At 36.4% G+C, this 21,094-nt stretch overlaps 5 non-coding genes across 5 annotated transcripts; 4 read left to right on the top strand and 1 right to left on the bottom strand.

Moving 5' to 3' along the window:
• The first annotated feature begins 740 nt into the window (after positions 1 to 740).
• Positions 741 to 811, top strand: TRNAG-GCC (transfer RNA glycine (anticodon GCC)). Its single transcript has one exon. It is a non-coding gene; the product is annotated as a tRNA-Gly (tRNA).
• Positions 812 to 3,287: 2,476 nt separating this feature from the next.
• TRNAT-GGU (transfer RNA threonine (anticodon GGU)) lies at positions 3,288 to 3,359 on the top strand. Its single transcript has one exon. It is a non-coding gene; the product is annotated as a tRNA-Thr (tRNA).
• A 507-nt stretch (positions 3,360 to 3,866) lies between these two features.
• TRNAY-GUA (transfer RNA tyrosine (anticodon GUA)) lies at positions 3,867 to 3,948 on the top strand. Its single transcript has one exon. It is a non-coding gene; the product is annotated as a tRNA-Tyr (tRNA).
• Positions 3,949 to 4,307: 359 nt separating this feature from the next.
• TRNAD-GUC (transfer RNA aspartic acid (anticodon GUC)) lies at positions 4,308 to 4,381 on the top strand. Its single transcript has one exon. It is a non-coding gene; the product is annotated as a tRNA-Asp (tRNA).
• Positions 4,382 to 6,993: 2,612 nt separating this feature from the next.
• TRNAC-GCA (transfer RNA cysteine (anticodon GCA)) lies at positions 6,994 to 7,064 on the bottom strand. Its single transcript has one exon. It is a non-coding gene; the product is annotated as a tRNA-Cys (tRNA).
• Between the last annotated feature and the right edge of the window lie 14,030 nt (positions 7,065 to 21,094).

Genomic DNA, 21,094 nt, shown 5'->3' on the forward strand with positions numbered 1-21,094 from the left:
AGATACAAGTTCCTTTTCGATATATCTCTGTATACTGTATACACGGATACAGGATCCGCTATACCCGCTTGTGAAATAAAGAGTAAATAATCTCTTCTCACCCCCATATCCAAATAAAAAAGCGGTTTAAGTAATAAATTTGAATTAAAGAGAAGAATCAATGGATTCATGATTAAACCCCTCCTACTTCTTGTATTTTTTTACAATTTTGGTTTAAGTGAGGGATCAAATATGTAGTCAACTTTATTTGATGGTAGCTTGGAGGATTAGAAATATGACTATTGCTTTCCAATTAGCTGTTTTTGCATTAATTGCGACTTCCTCAGTCTTAGTAATTAGTGTACCCCTTGTATTTGCTTCTCCTGATGGTTGGTCAAATAATAAAAATGTTGTATTTTCCGGTACATCGTTATGGATTGGACTAGTCTTTCTCGTAGCTATTCTGAATTCTCTCATTTCTTAAATTAAATTTGGTTAATATTTATTAACCCCATAAAAAAGAAATAATAAAGGCCATTTCTTCTAAAAAATTAGAATAGTGAGACGTATTAAAACGCAATTTGCGTTCCGAATTGCTAGCTCTTCTCTTTCAGTATTATGAAATTCCATTCCCATTAGAATATTCATTCACAGATAATAAAAAAAGGAAAACTCTAATATAATAGAAAATGAAATGAAACGGTCGACCCAGACATAGAAGGTCGACCCAGGCGGATATACGCTATAAAATATATACCGTAGCGAGCGTAGTTCAATGGTAAAATATCTCCTTGCCAAGGAGAAGATACGGGTTCGATTCCCGCCGCTCGCCCGCTTAATTTATCAAAGTACTATGATAAAAAGTTTAGTCTAGTTAACTGTTTAACTACTTATATTAAATTAAGTATTAATTAGGTGTTAGTCTAGTGCCGTATCCCTACTATCTTACCCTTCCTTTGCATCCCACTCAAAAAAGAGGGCGCTCCGGAGGCAGAAATAGAACTCGCCAACAGAGCTCCAAAAATTGGGTATTAACTGAGACAAACAACGGGCAACTTTTTTTAAAGGGAAGAGAGAGGTAGACTGTCCCTTTCGTTTCATTTTTATTTTCTGCAGGGTAGGGAGAAGCCTTGCGCCTTCTTTTTTTGAAGGCAAGTGACTTCGCAAACTGCTCAATTTTGCCCTCTAGGGCCGGGAACTAATGAATAAAAAAGGGTTGGATACGCCCCTCTACCATATCTAGAGAAATAGAATAGTCCTTTTATACAGACTGCTAAGTGCGGAGACGGGAATCGAACCCGTGACCTCAAGGTTATGAGCCTCGTGAGCTACAAACTGCTCTACTCCGCTCTGGAGTACCAGAAACTGGTGGACAAAAAAAGGCTTGAATACAAGCCTCTAACATGTCTAGACAAAGAGAATACTCCTTTTATACAGAATGGAGCGGGTAGCGGGAATCGAACCCGCATCGTTAGCTTGGAAGGCTAGGGGTTATAGTCGACGTTGGTTGATTATTTTTAACGTCTCTAATTCAAAACCGAACATGAAATTTTGATTTCATTCGGCTCCTTTATGGATATTCTCACCACTTAACATCTATGTCAGCTTTTCTATTTGAATGGAACCAAAGCTCTCCGCTTTCTAGATGATCCTTATAGAGTAGGAGATAGAAATTCTATCTAAATCCATCTAATCTACTTACTTCGTTCCCTAATTTCATTCAAGAGATCCTGAGGAAAAGAATTGGGTTTCCACCGAGCTTAAACAATATGCGGATGGTTCTAGTAAACCAAAACTATCGTTTTTTAGCTATTTGGCTTCCTTATTCCTTATTTTAAGAAGATTAGTTACGATTGGAAATCAACTTTTTTGTATCTTCATCATAGATCCTTTACTCATATTTTCAAAATTGGAATACTTAATCCAATGCAAAATTATGCTTCGCGACTCTGTACTCATAATCCTATTTTTATTTTGGATGCAATTTAAATTAGTCTTTGGATACAAATCGCCAGAATGTATATTCTTCCTCAATATGCTATTGAGAGGAAAAGGATTTAATCCTTTATAAGAACTAAAGTTTTCATCGGAATATAAAAATAAAAAACTTAAGGATGCCTTAAGTATATCATTTCAAATTCAGTTATTATATAGAACGAATCACACTTTTACCACTAAACTATACCCGCTACATTGTAGATTATGGTATAAATGGTACCCTTTGTCAAGGATAGCCATTTGACAAGAAGGCTAATTCCCCCTTATTGAATCAGATGGAGAAGGTTCATGACACTGAGCCGTTGGTACTTCTACTTCGATCGCTCGCCTTTACTTTAGGATTTAGATAGCCCCTCTGGTCTGTAAAAAAAATCTTTTCTTACCATGCTAATAGCGCCTGAACCAAATGTATTTATTTTGATTAGGATCCTATTCTACGGTTACGACTACAATAATAATTATTTACTTTGCAAGGACGTAAGTGTGTCAGACTGCTAAATTGTTTTATTATTCCTACAATATAAACTAGGGGATATAGGGGGTAACACTGTCCCTATAAATTCCTTTTTTCCTTTTCTTTTTGTCCAGAATTGAACAAAAAAGAAATTATGGAAGATGTTTTCTTCCCCCATTAAGTCCGAGCCATAGAGTAAGAGTGAGATGAGTTTTCCAAATTCATCATAGACTTTCCCTATGGCTTGATAGAAGTAAGCAGCAAAGAGTCGTAACTTAAAGAAAAAAACGGACAGGGCCGACAGATTTACCTGATGTAAAGAAGATCCTAAAAGTCTCTGATTAGTCGACTCTCTCCATTTAACACTTTCCTCTCTCTCCTTTTTTCCACTGACTCAATTCTAGTTTATTAGATTCTTGTTTAAAAGAATGAAAAAAGTTCAATAGAACTAAGAACACATAAAAAATAGCATAGAGGATCAAGGCCATTACCAAAAGTTCCTCCCAAGGATCCTATATCCTATTGGGTATCTGTTCCCCGCCTTTTCCCGCTAGGATCGGAAATCTTATATTTTCCATATCCATATACCGTTGAATCCTTGGGGTTCCAGAATCCGCCTATTTTACTAGTCTTCGGAAACGGAAAACCCTGAACCAAGAAGAGTTGGATATGTTATGTAGGGTATGTTTTTTTTTTATTAATTTTATTTTGAGCTCTCAAGATATCGATATATACATATACAATCTCTACATAATGTCTCTCTCTCTATCTCTATATATTATATATATAATATGTACATTATGCAGTAGACCCATAATGGGAAATCCAAGTGGCTAATTTTTGAATTAAATAAAAAGCCCTTTTAACTCAGTGGTAGAGTAATGCCATGGTAAGGCATAAGTCATCGGTTCAAATCCGATAAAGGGCTTTTTAAATTAGTGGTAGAGTAATCTCGTGCTAAGACGTAAGTCGTTGGTTCGAATCTGATAGAGTACTTTTCTACTAAATTGATTCACTTTTGTTCTTTGTTTTTGAAACTTTCTCTATATTTTTAGAGAATTTTATGACTTAGTGCGGGATGGATGCATTTTTGGTCTGAACACTAAATGAAGCACGGAGAATTAATCTATAACGATCAACTAAAAAAAATCCTAGATGAAAACATAACAGAAAAGTTGGAAAAACTCTTTGCTTTGGATCTATTTATACTTTTCGAGTATATTGACAATTCCAAAAAACTGCTCATACTATGATTATAGTATAATCACGAGCGGTTGTATATGGCCCTATCGTCTAGTGATGCCCCTATCGTCTAGTGGTTCAGGACATCTCTCTTTCAAGGAGGCAGCGGGGATTCGACTTCCCCTGGGGGTAGGGAGTATTATGAAAGGAGGTTAATCATAGATTAGCAAAAACCCTAGAATAAATTCTTCCTGGGTCGATGCCCGAGTGGTTAATGGGGACGGACTGTAAATTCGTTGACAATGTCTACGCTGGTTCAAATCCAGCTCGGCCCAAACCAAAAATCTAGGGCTTCGTGAGTATGAACTAAATCCTTTTGTTTTTCTTCCATAAAATAAAATGTCTGATCTATAGAAATAAAAGATAAAGAAAAAAGGGAAATTTTTTTTTTCTAATCCATATCTCTCTCATTCCTTTCTTACAAACAAAAGAGTTTTTCTTATTGAAGGCTGGATTATTATCCATTTTTAGTGATAAAAAATCACGACATACTAGTTATGTCACTCTCACTATACCCACGTATAATATAATATGTGGGTATGTAGTATATGATTCGTCTATTTCTTAGAGTACGAAAGACGAATCGAATCTTCTTATGGTTCTATTTAAGAATGGGTATGCCATACACCCCGCGGGGATTGTAGTTCAATTGGTCAGAGCACCGCCCTGTCAAGGCGGAAGCTGCGGGTTCGAGCCCCGTCAGTCCCGAACTAGGGTTCAATGAATGGAGAAATTGATATTTCCTTTTTCCATGAAAAAAAGGGGCAGGGAGCAAGATCAAATACCCACAGGGCACCCTTACTTCACTTTTTTATTTTGCATCCCTCATTAAAGAGGGAGGGAAGGCATATAGGAATTTTTTTTCACTACTCCCGATCGATAAAGATAAAGAAAGACACACATACGATATGTGGATTAGTAGAATTTAGGATATTATATTACTCTATCTTTCTTTATGATGATACCATCCTCATCTTAATTTCCTATTCCACTCTTATGGAATAGAGTACCGGTATTTTACCGGAATCCATACATAAATCGTATTCCCTTTTTATTTCAGACCTCTTTTCCCCATCTCACTTCTACTGCTTATTTGGATGTCTATGTGACCCATAGAAAGTTGGTCATATAATACATACATAATTGTATGTATAACTATAAGAAAAAGGAAGGGAAATTGTATAAGATTAAGAAAGTAGAAGATTAAGAAAGCTCGTGGGTTAGAGATATAGAAAAGAAAAAGTAGAAAAGGATTAAAAAAGAGGGAATTCCTAATCCAATCAAAAAACCCATTTTGGTCTTAGTGTGGATAGAGGATCTTCCTATGTTATACTATATAACTCTCATCCGTGAAATATAACTCTCATCCATGAATTGATTTGATAGATCCGATATTCATAATATTGAATTGATTCAGTATTATCAGAATGCAAGCCCTACCCTTGAATTTACAAGATACCCCTTTTTCCTCTCCATGGGATTACATCCCGAGTTATTGTGAAAATAAAAAATAAAGAGGTTATGGAAGTCAATATTCTCGCATTTATTGCTACTGCACTGTTCATTCTAGTTCCTACTTCTTTTTTACTTATTATTTATGTAAAAACAGTCAGCCAAAATAATTAATTGGAATTCCAATTAATCATTGAAGAAATTAAAAAGGGATTAAATAAAAAAAATCCAAGTCTTAAATGAAAGGATCTGGTTGGAATCTTAAAGTGTGGTAGAAAGAACTACATATAGTTTTTTCTACGACACTTTAGATTCTTTCTATTATATTATCTTTGAATCTACATAGAATAGATTAGTAGATTGAAATAGTTAAGTAGTCTAATTCAATTTCTTTTTTCATTGCATCCACTTAATTTCAATCAGGTCAAAATAAAAAAATCTAAGACAATTCTTGACCAAAGAATCCATGGAAGGAAAGAAAAATAATATTAAGAATAGACTATAGTAAAAAGTAAAAGGAAATGGAAAATGTGTGATATGCCGTGAATAGTTCCGTGGAAGAAAGTCGAATTTTCTTATGTATAGAACTTTTTTTAACCATTCGTCATTTCTAGTAGAAATTATGAATTGGTATAATGGCTCTTTCTTACATTACAACTTACAATACAAGAGTTTCTTACAGGAGTGAAACAAAACTAAAGAAAAAGATTAAAGAATAACGTTTGACAAAATGATTAATGCAAAATGATCCATTAATGAAAAGAATTGATACAACAATTTGATTACTTAATCAATTAGTAGTATCCCTAGAGTCCACTCCTTCCCCATACTACTAGTGAAAGAGAAAATGTAAAGACTACCATTAAAGCAGCCCAAGCGAGACTTACTATATCCATCTAAATTATGTCTCCTATTTCTATGAAGGGATTATTCTATTCTACTATTGATCAATAATCATAGTGGAATCAAGGGTACAGAGTCAAAAAGGGATTCCGCCCTAAGGCCATGGATCAATCAGTTCAAGGAATTTACTCCTAACAAATTCTTATAGGAATTCTGGTAGAATTAGAGAGCATTAAAAATACGATACTATAGCCCTTTTTTCCTTAAAAAAGAAAGAGTACGGGAATGATGTCCTGAATAGAAGAAGCGGGAATAGGAAGATTTTTTATTCCTTTTGTTACTCTTTTTTTTTTTTTAAGCAAAGGACGCCCGAATATACCATAAAATTAACGATAGATAAATATTTATTGGATACCTACCTTACCTAATGTTTATTTTTGACCTAAACCCTGCAGCCTTGCTTTGTATCATTCTATGAAAGAATGAAGAGGAAGAGATTTTATCCATAACACAACTCCTAAATTGATTTTTGATCGACCTATTTAATCTGATTCTCGTTAGAATTAAAATTAAGTAGTCCTTACTTTAGTGTATGTAGGTAACATAAGATGTACGATAAAAAAATGTATAATAATTAGTAAGTCTTGATATTCTTTCGTGGAGTCCCTTCTTGAATCTTAGATTGAAAAAAAAAAAGAATGCCCCTTAGGGACCTTTCTTTGGATACCAAGATTTCTGACATCTTATCCTCGTATTTTAAAATTATCAAATCGAATCTCAATTAAGAACCAATTCAAATTCATATAATAAAAGAATAAGGAAACACTACCTCACCCCTATTGATAACCATTTTGGCCACTACCGTCAAAACAAACCCTAACCCTAGTTTGAGGATAGAACTATGGTATGGTTTCTCTAAACCCAGTATCGGCAGGCCCAGTTACTCTCTTGCCCGAACTTATGCGAAGTAAAAATTGATCGAATTCGATCAGCACTATAAAAAAAACCTAAGTATTTTATTGATCAGGCGGCACCCAGATTTGAACTGGGGATAAAGGATTTGCAGTCCCCTGCCTTACCGCTTGGCCATGCCGCCAAAAAATCCGATCAAAAATCTAGAAAACAGCAAGTATTCATCCACGTTTTCTTACGAAAAGCCCCTTTTATTTTGAATATAATTCTACTTACTTTTTTCCAATCTTTTTCAAAAAATCTATTCCTGCTTTTTTTGATCCAGTTTCTATTATTCTCCTCGATAGATTCTATCTTAAAACATACATTGTTAACACAATAAAACTTCCCATTTCTTTCTATTGAGATGAAAAAGAAGAAAAAGTGGATTTCTATTCACAGGCTGCAAAATTCAGAATAAATTGGAACCGTTAACTAGAATTCTCTTTTTTTTATTGCAGTAGTGAACTACTCTTAAATCGGTATTATCTCCCCCCCCTTCAATGGCATAATAAAATAGTATGACTTTATGCTTAATCCGTGTATAGGTAAACTTTAGGTCCGAACAGCATTATTATCCAAAGATCCCCTTTATGTACATATCTCTATGGAGAATCATGCTTTAATTTTTAAAAGTATTAAATTAAATATCTTGAATAAAAAAAGGAAATTTGCTCTGATATAGAGTATAACCTTACTATCTTGGCCTACCCAAGTGAAATTACGATAAAAGAAAAGCATGGATATGGGGAGAGGTGGATAACTAGATTGGCATGTACTTAAAAAAGGGACTTACTTGATTTTAGAATTCCACAATGAAATACTGAATTTTCTAGTAATTATACTACTCCGATCCGAAATAAAAAAGAACCCTCAAATTATTTTGAGAAATTAAAGTAAGCACGCTATTCTAAATCGAAGTAAAGTCAAACTTTCTAGTATATTATATTACGGCTTTATTACATTCATAGAAAGGAGATAAAATGAGAAATCTTTGCCATCCAATCTGATTAGAATATCATAACATAAAGTATAAGTGGCAGAATTTTTTTTTTTAGGAATGTTTTATCAATTCATTTTCATTTCATTTGTACCCCTGGCAAACTCGAACTTTCGTCCAAATGGTCTCTATTCATATGTATGAAATACATATATGAAATACGTATGTGGAGTTCCCTAGAATTTCATGTGATTCAGTAAACAGAATATAGATTCCATGATTGCTAGATCGATCCAGAGGGATTGATGAAGAGTGAGCTGATAATGGAATTTTTCTTTGATAAACAGGAAACTTAAGATTAAGATGCTCCGGAATGGAAACGAGGGAATGTCCACAATACCCGGATTTAGTCAGATCCAATTCGAGGGATTTTGTAGGTTCATTAATCAAGCCTTAGCAGAAGAACTTGACAAGTTTCCAACAATTAAAGATCCAGATCACGAAATTGCATTTCAATTATTTGCGAAAGGATATCAATTGCTAGAACCCTCGATAAAAGAAAGAGATGCTGTGTATGAATCACTCACCTATTCTTCCGAATTATATGTATCTGCGAGATTAATTTTTGGTTTCGATGTGCAAAAGCAAACCATTTCTATCGGAAACATTCCTATAATGAATTCCTTAGGAACCTTTATTATAAATGGAATATACCGAATTGTGATCAATCAAATATTGCTAAGTCCTGGTATTTACTACCGCTCGGAATTAGATCATAAGGGAATTTCTATCTACACTGGCACTATAATATCAGATTGGGGGGGGAGATCGGAATTAGCAATTGATAAAAAAGAAAGGATATGGGCTCGCGTGAGTAGAAAACAAAAGATATCTATTCTAGTTCTATCATCAGCTATGGGTTCGAATCTAAGAGAAATTCTAGATAATGTTTCCTACCCTGAAATTTTCTTGTCTTTCCCGAATGCTAAGGAGAAGAAGAGGATTGAGTCAAAAGAAAAAGCTATTTTGGAGTTTTATCAACAATTTGCTTGTGTAGGTGGGGACCTGGTATTTTCGGAGTCCTTATGCGAGGAATTACAAAAGAAATTTTTTCAACAAAAATGTGAATTAGGAAGGATTGGTCGACGAAATATGAATCGGAGACTTAATCTTGATATACCTCAGAACAATACATTCTTGTTACCACGAGATGTATTGGCCGCTACGGATCATTTGATTGGAATGAAATTTGGAACGGGTATACTTGACGATGACGATATGAATCACTTGAAAAATAAACGTATTCGTTCGGTTGCAGATCTGTTACAAGATCAATTCGGATTGGCTCTTGGTCGTTTACAACATGCAGTTCAAAAAACTATTCGTAGAGTATTCATACGTCAATCGAAACCGACTCCCCAAACTTTGGTAACTCCAACTTCAACTTCAATTTTATTAATAACTACTTATGAGACCTTTTTTGGCACATACCCGTTATCTCAAGTTTTTGATCAAACGAATCCATTGACACAAACTGTTCATGGGCGAAAAGTGAGTTGTTTAGGTCCTGGAGGGTTGACGGGGAGAACCGCAAGTTTTCGGAGCCGAGATATTCATCCGAGTCACTATGGGCGTATTTGTCCAATTGACACGTCTGAAGGAATCAATGTTGGACTTACTGGATCCTTAGCAATTCATGCGAGAATTGATCACTTGTGGGGATCCATAGAGAGTCCGTTTTATGAAATATCTGCTGAGAAAGCAAAAGAAAAAAAAGAGAGACAGGTGGTTTATCTATCACCAAATAGAGATGAATATTATATGATAGCAGCAGGAAATTCTTTGTCCTTGAATCAAGGTATTCAGGAAGAACAGGTTGTTCCGGCTAGATACCGTCAAGAATTCTTGACTATTGCATGGGAACAGATTCATGTTAGAAGTATTTTTCCTTTCCAATATTTTTCTATTGGGGGTTCTCTCATTCCTTTTATTGAGCACAATGATGCGAATCGGGCTTTAATGAGTTCTAATATGCAGCGCCAAGCAGTTCCGCTTTCTCGGTCCGAGAAATGCATTGTTGGAACTGGATTGGAACGCCAAACAGCTCTAGATTCGAGGGTTTCCATTATAGCCGAACGCGAGGGAAAGATCATTTCTACTGATAGTCATAAGATACTTTTATCAAGTAGTGGGAAGACTATAAGTATTCCTTTAGTTAACCACCGTCGCTCTAACAAAAATACTTGTATGCACCAAAAACCCCGGGTTCCACGGGGTAAATCCATTAAAAAAGGACAAATTTTAGCAGAAGGAGCTGCTACAGTTGGGGGCGAACTTGCTTTAGGAAAAAACGTATTAGTAGCTTATATGCCATGGGAAGGTTACAATTTTGAAGACGCAGTACTAATTAGCGAACGTTTGGTATATGAAGATATTTATACCTCTTTTCACATCCGGAAATATGAAATTCAGACGGATACGACAAGCCAGGGCTCCGCTGAAAAAATCACTAAAGAAATACCACATCTAGAAGAACATTTACTCCGCAATTTGGACAGAAATGGAGTTGTTAGGTTGGGATCCTGGGTAGAAACTGGTGATATTTTAGTAGGTAAATTAACGCCTCAGATAGCGAGCGAATCATCTTATATCGCGGAAGCTGGATTATTACGGGCCATATTTGGCCTTGAGGTTTCCACTTCAAAAGAAACTTCTCTGAAATTACCTATAGGTGGAAGAGGGCGCGTTATCGATGTGAAATGGATCCAAAGGGACCCGCTCGACATAATGGTTCGTGTATATATTTTACAGAAACGTGAAATCAAAGTTGGGGATAAAGTAGCCGGAAGACATGGGAATAAAGGGATCATTTCCAAAATTTTGCCTAGGCAAGATATGCCCTATTTGCAAGATGGAACACCCGTTGATATGGTCTTCAATCCCTTAGGAGTACCCTCCCGAATGAATGTGGGACAAATATTTGAAAGCTCGCTCGGATTAGCGGGGGATCTGCTAAAGAAACATTATAGAATAGCACCCTTTGATGAGAGATATGAGCAAGAGGCTTCAAGAAAACTTGTGTTTTCAGAATTATATGAAGCCGTAAAGAAACAAAAAACCCATGGGTATTTGAACCCGAGTACCCGGGAAAAAGCAGAATATTTGATGGAAGAACAGGCGACCCCTTTGAGCAACCTGTTCTAATAGGGAAGTCCTATATCTTAAAATTAATTCATCAAGTTGATGAGAAAATTCATGGGCGTTCTACTGGGCCCTACTCACTTGTTACACAACAACCGGTTAGAGGAAGAGCCAAGCAAGGGGGACAACGAGTAGGAGAAATGGAAGTTTGGGCTTTAGAAGGATTTGGTGTTGCTCATATTTTACAAGAGATACTTACTTATAAATCTGACCATCTTATAGCTCGCCAAGAAATACTTAATGCTACGATCTGGGGAAAAAGAATACCTAATCATGAGGATCCTCCAGAATCTTTTCGAGTGCTCGTTCGAGAACTACGATCTTTGGCTCTAGAACTGAATCATTTCCTTGTATCTGAAAAGAACTTCCAGGTTAATAGGGAGGAAGTTTGATCGGAATAAATATAAATTCTTTTCTTATTTCTATTTTATGATTGACCAATATAAACATCAACAACTTCAAATTGGACTCGTTTCCCCTCAACAAATAAAGGCTTGGGCTAACAAAAACCTACCTAATGGAGAAGTCGTTGGCGAAGTCACAAGGCCCTCTACTTTTCATTATAAAACCGATAAACCAGAAAAAGATGGATTGTTTTGCGAAAGAATCTTTGGACCCATAAAAAGCGGGATTTGCGCTTGTGGCAATTCTCGAGCGAGCGGAGCTGAAAACGAAGACGAAAGATTTTGCCAAAAATGCGGGGTAGAATTTGTGGATTCTCGGATACGAAGATATCAAATGGGATACATCAAACTCGCATGTCCCGTGACTCATGTGTGGTATTTGAAAGGTCTTCCTAGTTATATCGCGAATCTTTTAGATAAACCTCTTAAGAAGTTGGAGGGCCTAGTATACGGCGATTTCTCTTTTGCTAGGCCCAGCACTAAAAAACCCACTTTTTTACGATTACGAGGTTTATTCGAAGAGGAAATTGCATCCTGTAACCACAGCATTTCTCCCTTTTTTTCTACCCCAGGCTTTGCAACATTTCGAAATCGGGAAATTGCGACAGGAGCAGGTGCTATTAGAGAACAATTAGCAGATTTGGATTTGCGAATTATTATAGAGAATTCTTTGGTCGAATGGAAGGAATTAGAAGACGAGGGGTATAGTGGAGATGAGTGGGAAGATAGAAAAAGACGAATAAGAAAAGTTTTTTTGATTAGACGCATGCAATTGGCGAAACATTTTATTCAAACAAATGTAGAACCAGAATGGATGGTTTTGTGCTTATTACCGGTTCTTCCTCCCGAATTGAGACCTATTGTTTATAGGTCTGGAGATAAAGTAGTGACTTCAGACATTAATGAACTTTATAAGAGAGTTATCCGTCGGAACAACAATCTTGCCTATCTATTAAAAAGAAGTGAATTAGCGCCAGCAGATTTAGTAATGTGCCAGGAAAAATTGGTACAAGAAGCCGTGGATACACTTCTTGATAGTGGGTCCCGCGGGCAACCGACGAGGGATGGTCACAATAAAGTATACAAATCACTTTCAGATGTAATTGAAGGTAAAGAGGGAAGGTTTCGCGAGACTCTGCTTGGGAAACGGGTCGATTACTCGGGGCGTTCTGTCATTGTTGTGGGTCCTTCGCTTCATTACATCAATGTGGATTACCTCTAGAGATAGCAATAAAGCTTTTTCAGCTATTTGTAATTCGCGATTTAATCACGAAACGCGCCACTTCTAATGTAAGGATTGCTAAAAGGAAAATTTGGGAAAAAGAACCCATTGTATGGGAAATACTTCAAGAAGTTATGCGGGGACATCCTGTACTGTTAAATAGAGCACCTACCCTGCATAGATTAGGCATACAGGCCTTTCAACCCACTTTAGTAGAGGGGCGTACTATTTCTTTACACCCATTAGTGTGTAAGGGTTTCAATGCGGACTTTGATGGAGATCAAATGGCTGTTCATCTACCTTTATCCTTGGAAGCTCAGGCAGAAGCCCGTTTACTTATGTTTTCTCATATGAATCTCTTATCTCCCGCTATTGGGGATCCTATTTGCGTACCAACCCAAGACATGCTTATCGGGCTTTATGTATTAACGATTGGAAAGCGTCGAGGTATTTGTGCAAATAGATATAATAGTTGCAGAAACTACCCAAATCTAAAAGTAAATTACAATAATAATAATAATTCTAAATATAGGAAAGATAAAGAACCCCATTTTTCTAGTTCTTATGATGCACTGGGAGCTTATAGACAAAAACTAATCAGTTTAGATAGTCCCTTGTGGCTACGATGGAACCTGGATCAACGCGTCATTGGGTCAAGAGAAGTTCCGATTGAAGTTCAATATGAATCTTTGGGGACTTATCATGAGATTTATGCCCACTATCTAATAATGGGAAATAGAAAAAAAGAAATTCGTTCGATATACATTCGAACCACTCTTGGTCATATTTCTTTTTATAGAGAAATAGAGGAAGCCATACAAGGATTTAGTCAGGCCTATTCATACACTACCTAAACAAGAAAGAAAGTTAGATTCGGCGATGCCCCTCCCCTTTCGGGGGGCATTCCGATTTCCCTAGTATCATCATTATTTGCCACGCGAATCCAGATTGAGATTGAGGCAAGTTAATTAAATTTTCGAATCACTGACTCAGGCCCATTGTCGAATCCTACTCAGCAATTGTCGAATCCTACTCAGCCGAAAAGGGGGTACTTATGTATGGCGGAACGGGCCAATCTGGTCTTTCATAATAAAGAGATAGACGGAACTGGTATGAAACGACTTATTAGCAGATTAATAGATCATTTTGGAATGGGATATACATCCCATATACTGGATCAACTAAAGACTCTGGGCTTCCATCAAGCCACTACTACATCGATTTCGTTAGGAATCGAGGATCTTTTAACAATACCCTCTAAGGGATGGTTAGTCCAAGACGCGGAACAACAGAGTTTTCTTTTGGAGAAACACTATTATTATGGGGCTGTACACGCGGTAGAAAAATTACGCCAATCTGTTGAGATATGGTATGCGACAAGTGAATATTTGAAACAAGAAATGAATTCAAATTTTCGGATAACGGATCCTTCTAATCCAGTCTATCTAATGTCTTTTTCAGGAGCCAGAGGAAATGCATCTCAAGTACACCAATTAGTAGGTATGAGAGGATTAATGTCGGACCCTCAAGGACAAATGATTGATTTACCTATTCAAAGCAATTTACGCGAGGGACTTTCTTTGACAGAATATATAATTTCCTGCTATGGAGCCCGCAAAGGGGTTGTAGATACTGCTGTGCGAACAGCAGATGCTGGATATCTTACACGTAGACTTGTTGAAGTAGTTCAACATATTATTGTGCGTAGAAGAGATTGTGGTACTATCCGAGGTATTTCTGTAAGTCCTCAAAATGGGATGACGGAAAAACTTTTTGTCCAAACACTAATTGGTCGTGTATTAGCAGACGATATATATATCGGTTCACGATGCATTGCCGCGCGAAATCAAGATATTGGAATTGGATTAGTCAATCGATTCATAACTGCCTTTCGAGCACAACCATTTCGAGCACAACCAATATATATTAGAACCCCCTTTACTTGCCGAAGCACTTCTTGGATCTGTCAATTATGCTATGGCCGGAGTCCTACTCATAGTGATCTGGTCGAATTGGGAGAAGCCGTAGGTATTATTGCGGGTCAATCAATTGGGGAGCCAGGGACTCAACTAACATTAAGAACTTTTCATACTGGCGGAGTATTCACAGGGGGTACTGCCGACCTTGTACGATCCCCTTCGAATGGAAAAATAAAATTCAATGAGAATTTGGTTCACCCCACACGTACCCGTCATGGGCAGCCTGCTTTTCTATGTTATATAGACTTGCATGTAACTATTCAGAGTCAAGATATTCTATATAGTGTGAATATTCCCTCAAAAAGCTTGATTCTAGTGCAAAATGATCAATATGTAAAATCCGAACAAGTAATTGCGGAGATTCGTGCCGGAACGTCCACTTTACATTTTAAAGAAAGGGTACAAAAGCATATTTATTCTGAATCAGACGGCGAAATGCACTGGAGTACTGATGTTTACCATGCGCCCGAATATCAATATGGTAATCTTCGCCGATTACCAAAAACAAGCCATTTATGGATATTGTCAGTAAGTATGTGCAGATCCAGTATAGCGTCTTTTTCACTCCACAAGGATCAAGATCAAATGAATACTTATGGTAAAAAAGATAGGGAAATTCTTGATTATTCAACGTCGGATCGAATCATGTCCAATGGCCATTGGAATTTTATCTATCCTTCTATTTTTCAAGATAATTCAGATTTGTTGGCGAAAAAGCGAAGAAATAGGTTCGTCATTCCATTACAATATCATCAAGAACAAGAGAAAGAACTAATATCCTGTTTTGGGATTTCGATTGAAATCCCCCTTATGGGTGTTTTACGTAGAAATACTATTTTTGCTTATTTTGACGATCCCCGATACAGAAAAGATAAAAAGGGTTCAGGAATTGTTAAATTTAGATATAGGACCCTAGAAGAAGAATATAGGACTCGAGCGGAAGACTCAGAAGAGGAATATGAGACCCTAGAAGACGAATACAGGACCCGAGAGGACGAATATGAATATGAAACCCTAGAAGAATCTAAATATGGAATCCTAGAAGACGAATACGAATATGAAACCCTAGAAGACGAATATGGGAGCCCAGAAAACGAATATGGGAACCCAGAGAACGAATATAGGACTTTAGAGAAAGACTCAGAAGAGGAATATGGGAGCCCAGAGAGCAAATATAGGACCCAAGAGGACGAATATGGAACTCTAGAGGAAGACTCAGAAGACGAATATGGCAGCCCCGGGGAAAGCGCAGAGGAAAAATATGGTACTTTAGAGGAAGACTCAGAAGAAGATTCAGAGGACGAATACGAGAGCCCAGAGGAAGATTCCATCTTAAAAAAAGAGGGTTTGATTGAGCATCGAGGAACAAAAGAATTTAGTCTAAAATACCAAAAAGAAGTAGATCGGTTTTTTTTCATTCTTCAAGAACTTCATATCTTGCCGAGATCTTCATCCCTAAAGATACTTGACAATAGTATTATTGGAGTGGATACACAACTCACAAAAAATACAAGAAGTCGACTAGGCGGACTGGTCCGAGTGAAGAGAAAAAAAAGCCATACGGAACTCAAAATATTTTCCGGAGATATTCATTTTCCTGAAGAGGCGGATAAGATATTAGGTGGCTGTTTGATACCGCCAGAAAGACAAAAAAAAGATTCTAAGGAATCAAAAAAAAGGAAAAATTGGGTCTATGTTCAACGGAAAAAAATTCTCAAGAGCAAGGAAAAGTATTTTGTTTCCGTTCGCCCTACAGTGGCATATGAAATGGACGAAGGAAGAAATTTAGCAACACTTTTCCCGCAGGATCTCTTGCAAGAAGAAAATAATCTCCAAATTCGACTTGTCAATTTTATTTCTCATGAAAATAGCAAGTTAACTCAAAGAATTTATCACACAAATAGTCAATTTGTTAGAACTTGCTTAGTAGTGAATTGGGAACAAGAAGAAAAAGAAAAGGCTGGTGCTTCCCTTGTTGAGGTAAGAGCAAATGATCTTATTCGCGATTTCCTAAGAATTGAGTTAGTCAAGTCCACTATTTCGTATACACGAAAAAGGTATGGTAGGACAAGTGCAGGACCGATTCCCCATAATAGGTTAGATCGCGCCAATATCAATTCTTTTTATTCCAAGGCGAAGATTGAATCACTTAGCCAACATCCAGAAGCTATTGGCACTTTGTTGAATCGAAATAAAGAATACCACTCTTTGATGATTTTGTCGGCATCCAACTGTTCTCGAATTGGTTTATTCAAGAATTCAAAACATCCCAATGCGATAAAAGAATGGAATCCTAGAATTCCTATTCGAGAAATTTTTGGGCCCTTAGGCGCTATTGTAGCTAGTATATCGCATTTTTCTTCATCTTACTATTTACTAACGCATAATAAAATCCTGTTAAAAAAATATTTGTTCGTTGACAATTTAAAACAAACCTTCCAAGTACTTCAAGAACTTAAATACTCTTTAATAGATGAAAATAAAAGGATTTCTAATTTCGATAGTAACATAATGTTGGATCCATTCCTTTTGAATTGTCACTTTGTCCATCATGATTCTTGGGAAGAGACATTGGCAATAATTCACCTTGGACAATTTATTTGTGAAAATGTATGTCTATTTAAATCGCACATAAAAAAATCCGGTCAAATTTTCATTGTAAATATGAATTCCTTTGTTATAAGAGCAGCTAAACCTTATTTGGCCACTACAGGAGCAACTGTTAATGGTCATTATGGAGAAATCCTTTACAAGGGAGATAGGTTAGTTACGTTTATATATGAAAAATCGAGATCTAGTGACATAACGCAAGGTCTTCCAAAAGTGGAACAAATCTTTGAAGCGCGTTCAATTGATTCATTATCCCCGAATCTCGAAAGGAGAATTGAGGATTGGAATGAGCGTATACCAAGAATTCTTGGGGTCCCTTGGGGATTCTTGATTGGAGCTGAGCTAACCATAGCCCAAAGTCGTATCTCTTTGGTTAATAAAATCCAAAAGGTTTATCGATCCCAAGGGGTACAGATCCATAATAGACATATAGAGATTATTATACGCCAAGTAACATCAAAAGTGCGGGTTTCCGAAGATGGAATGTCTAATGTTTTTTCGCCTGGGGAATTAATCGGACTATTGCGAGCGGAACGAGCAGGACGAGCTTTGGATGAATCGATCTATTATCGGGCAATCTTATTGGGAATAACAAGGGCTTCCCTAAATACCCAAAGTTTCATATCTGAAGCAAGTTTTCAAGAAACTGCTCGAGTTTTAGCAAAAGCTGCCCTACGAGGTCGCATTGATTGGTTGAAAGGCTTGAAAGAAAACGTAGTTCTGGGGGGGATTATACCTGTTGGTACCGGATTCCAAAAATTTGTGCATCGTTCCCCACAAGACAAGAACCTTTATTTCGAAATAAAAAAAAAAAATCTATTCGCGTCGGAAATGAGAGATTTTTTGTTTCTCCATACAGAATTAGTTTCTTCAGATTCTGACGTAACAAACAATTTTTATGAGACATAAGAACCCCCATTTAACATTTAACCCTATATCATTTAAGGATACATAAAAAATATTTTTTATTTCAAGCTATTTCGGATCTTTCTTAATCTTCAAAAAGAACTAAATTCCGTAATGGAATGGTAGGGTTAAAAAAAAAAGGAAGTGTGGAAAAAATGACAAGAAGATATTGGAACATTAATTTGAAAGAGATGATAGAAGCAGGAGTTCATTTTGGTCATGGTATTAAGAAATGGAATCCTAAAATGGCCCCTTACATTTCGGCAAAGCGTAAAGGTACTCATATTATAAATCTCGCTAGAACGGCTCGTTTTTTATCAGAAGCTTGTGATTTAGTTTTTGATGCAGCAAGTCAGGGAAAAAGTTTCTTAATTGTTGGTACCAAAAAAAGAGCAACAGATTTAGTAGCATCAGCTGCAATAAGGGCTCGTTGTCATTATGTTAATAAAAAGTGGTTCAGTGGTATGTTAACGAATTGGTCGATTACGAAAACTAGACTTTCTCAATTTAGAGACTTAAGAGCAGAAGAAAAAATGGGAAAATTCCACCATCTCCCAAAAAGAGATGTGGCAATCTTGAAGAGAAAATTATCTACCTTGCAAAGGTATCTCGGCGGGATCAAATATATGACGAGATTGCCAGACATTGTGATCGTCCTTGATCAGCAAAAAGAGTATATAGCTCTTCGGGAATGTGCCATTTTGGGGATTCCTACTATTTCTTTAGTCGATACAAATTGTGACCCGGATCTCGCGAATATATCGATTCCAGCCAACGATGACACTATGACTTCAATTCGATTGATTCTTAACAAATTAGTATTTTCAATTTGTGAGGGCCGTTCTCTCTATATAAGAAATCGTTGATTAAGAATATATAGTGAATTCTTGGGCAACTGCGTAAATTTATGGAATCACTTACTTTACTATATCTTTTTTTTTGCATAGAATTTTTTTTGCATAGAAAAAAGAAGGGGAATATTGATATATATTAGAGGGTATTGATATATATTATGATCTGATGTGCTTTCTTGGTATCCTAAATATAAGATTAATACTTCAAGTTGCTGAGTTGAGAAAGAGATGGTTGAATCAAAAGAATTCCTTTTTTGAAGTTCAATTTTTATCAGAGGACAATATGAATATTATACCTTGTTCCATTAAAACACTCAAGGGGTTATACGATATATCGGGTGTAGAAGTAGGCCAACACTTCTATTGGCAAATAGGAGGTTTCCAAATTCATGCCCAAGTACTCATCACTTCTTGGGTCGTAATTACTATCTTGCTAGGTTCAGTTGTCATAGCTGTTCGGAATCCACAAACCATCCCGACCGACGGTCAGAATTTTTTTGAATATGTCCTTGAGTTTATTCGAGACTTGAGCAAAACTCAGATTGGAGAAGAATATGGTCCCTGGGTTCCCTTTATTGGAACTATGTTCCTTTTTATTTTTGTTTCGAATTGGTCGGGTGCTCTTTTACCTTGGAAAATTATAGAGTTACCCCATGGGGAATTAGCAGCGCCCACGAATGATATAAATACTACTGTTGCTTTAGCTTTACTCACGTCAGCGGCATATTTTTATGCTGGTCTTAGCAAAAAAGGATTGAGCTATTTCGAGAAATATATTAAACCAACTCCAATCCTTTTACCAATTAACATCCTAGAAGATTTCACAAAACCATTATCGCTTAGCTTTCGACTTTTCGGGAATATATTGGCGGATGAATTAGTCGTTGTTGTTCTTGTTTCTTTAGTCCCCTTAGTAATCCCTATACCGGTCATGTTTCTTGGATTATTTACAAGCGGTATTCAAGCTCTTATTTTTGCAACATTAGCCGCAGCCTATATAGGTGAATCCATGGAGGGTCATCATTGAATTGACTCTTTTTGGAAATAGTATTTTTTTTTGCAGCTTAGCTCAATTCATGCATGGTTCCAGATAATCTGCTTGGTTGCAAAAAAATAGTTAGAAATGCGTATGAATATATAGCCTAGAGTTGTAGGAGAGAGAATAGACTATATTATGGAATTTTCAAAGTATATATGCATTAAGGAGGGTGGAGTCAGGCTAGATCTATACTATAATATCCTTAATGTCTATAAGTGGAGTCCTCTTTTATGCGGGTTTCCACTTTAAGCAATGATTTTAGAATCCGATTCAATAGAAAATGAGAAAATATGCAAACAAAATAGAAGAAACAAATGTATATATATATAGGATATTATATTATATATTCCTAGGTTAGATTCATTATCTAATCCGATATATGGATATGGAATTCCCTTCTATGTAGTTCGGACAATTCACATTATCATTTCAATTTGATTTCAATTTGTACTTTTTAGTTACTTTACTTCTCCCCAATAGAGCTTAGAAGTAAGAATTTATTGGTTGATTGTATCCTTAACCATTTCTTTTTTTTGACACGAGGAACTACTCACCATGAATCCACTAATTGCTGCTGCTTCTGTTATTGCTGCTGGATTGGCCGTAGGGCTTGCTTCTATTGGACCTGGAGTTGGTCAAGGTACTGCTGCAGGACAAGCTGTAGAAGGTATTGCGAGACAGCCAGAAGCAGAAGGTAAAATACGAGGTACTTTATTGCTTAGTCTAGCTTTTATGGAAGCTTTAACAATTTATGGACTAGTTGTGGCACTAGCGCTTTTATTTGCGAACCCTTTTGTTTAATCTTAAAAAAAAATTCTTTCGATTTCGATTAGATACTTTTTTCTTTTTTTAGTAAATTGGTATTTGCTTCCGCAATTCCAATTATATCAATACTTTATTTAATTTACTCCTATTTATTACTCCTGGAATTATCTATTTATCGGGACAGATAATACCCCATTCTAGGAAGGGCTGAGTTGAGTATTATTAATTTAGAAGATATGCTCACCTTCTTATTTC

The sequence above is a fragment of the Aegilops tauschii genome, unplaced genomic scaffold (assembly GCF_002575655.3).
Source record: "Aegilops tauschii subsp. strangulata cultivar AL8/78 unplaced genomic scaffold, Aet v6.0 ptg000927l_obj, whole genome shotgun sequence".
In the NCBI taxonomy this organism is placed as follows: domain Eukaryota; kingdom Viridiplantae; phylum Streptophyta; class Magnoliopsida; order Poales; family Poaceae; genus Aegilops; species Aegilops tauschii.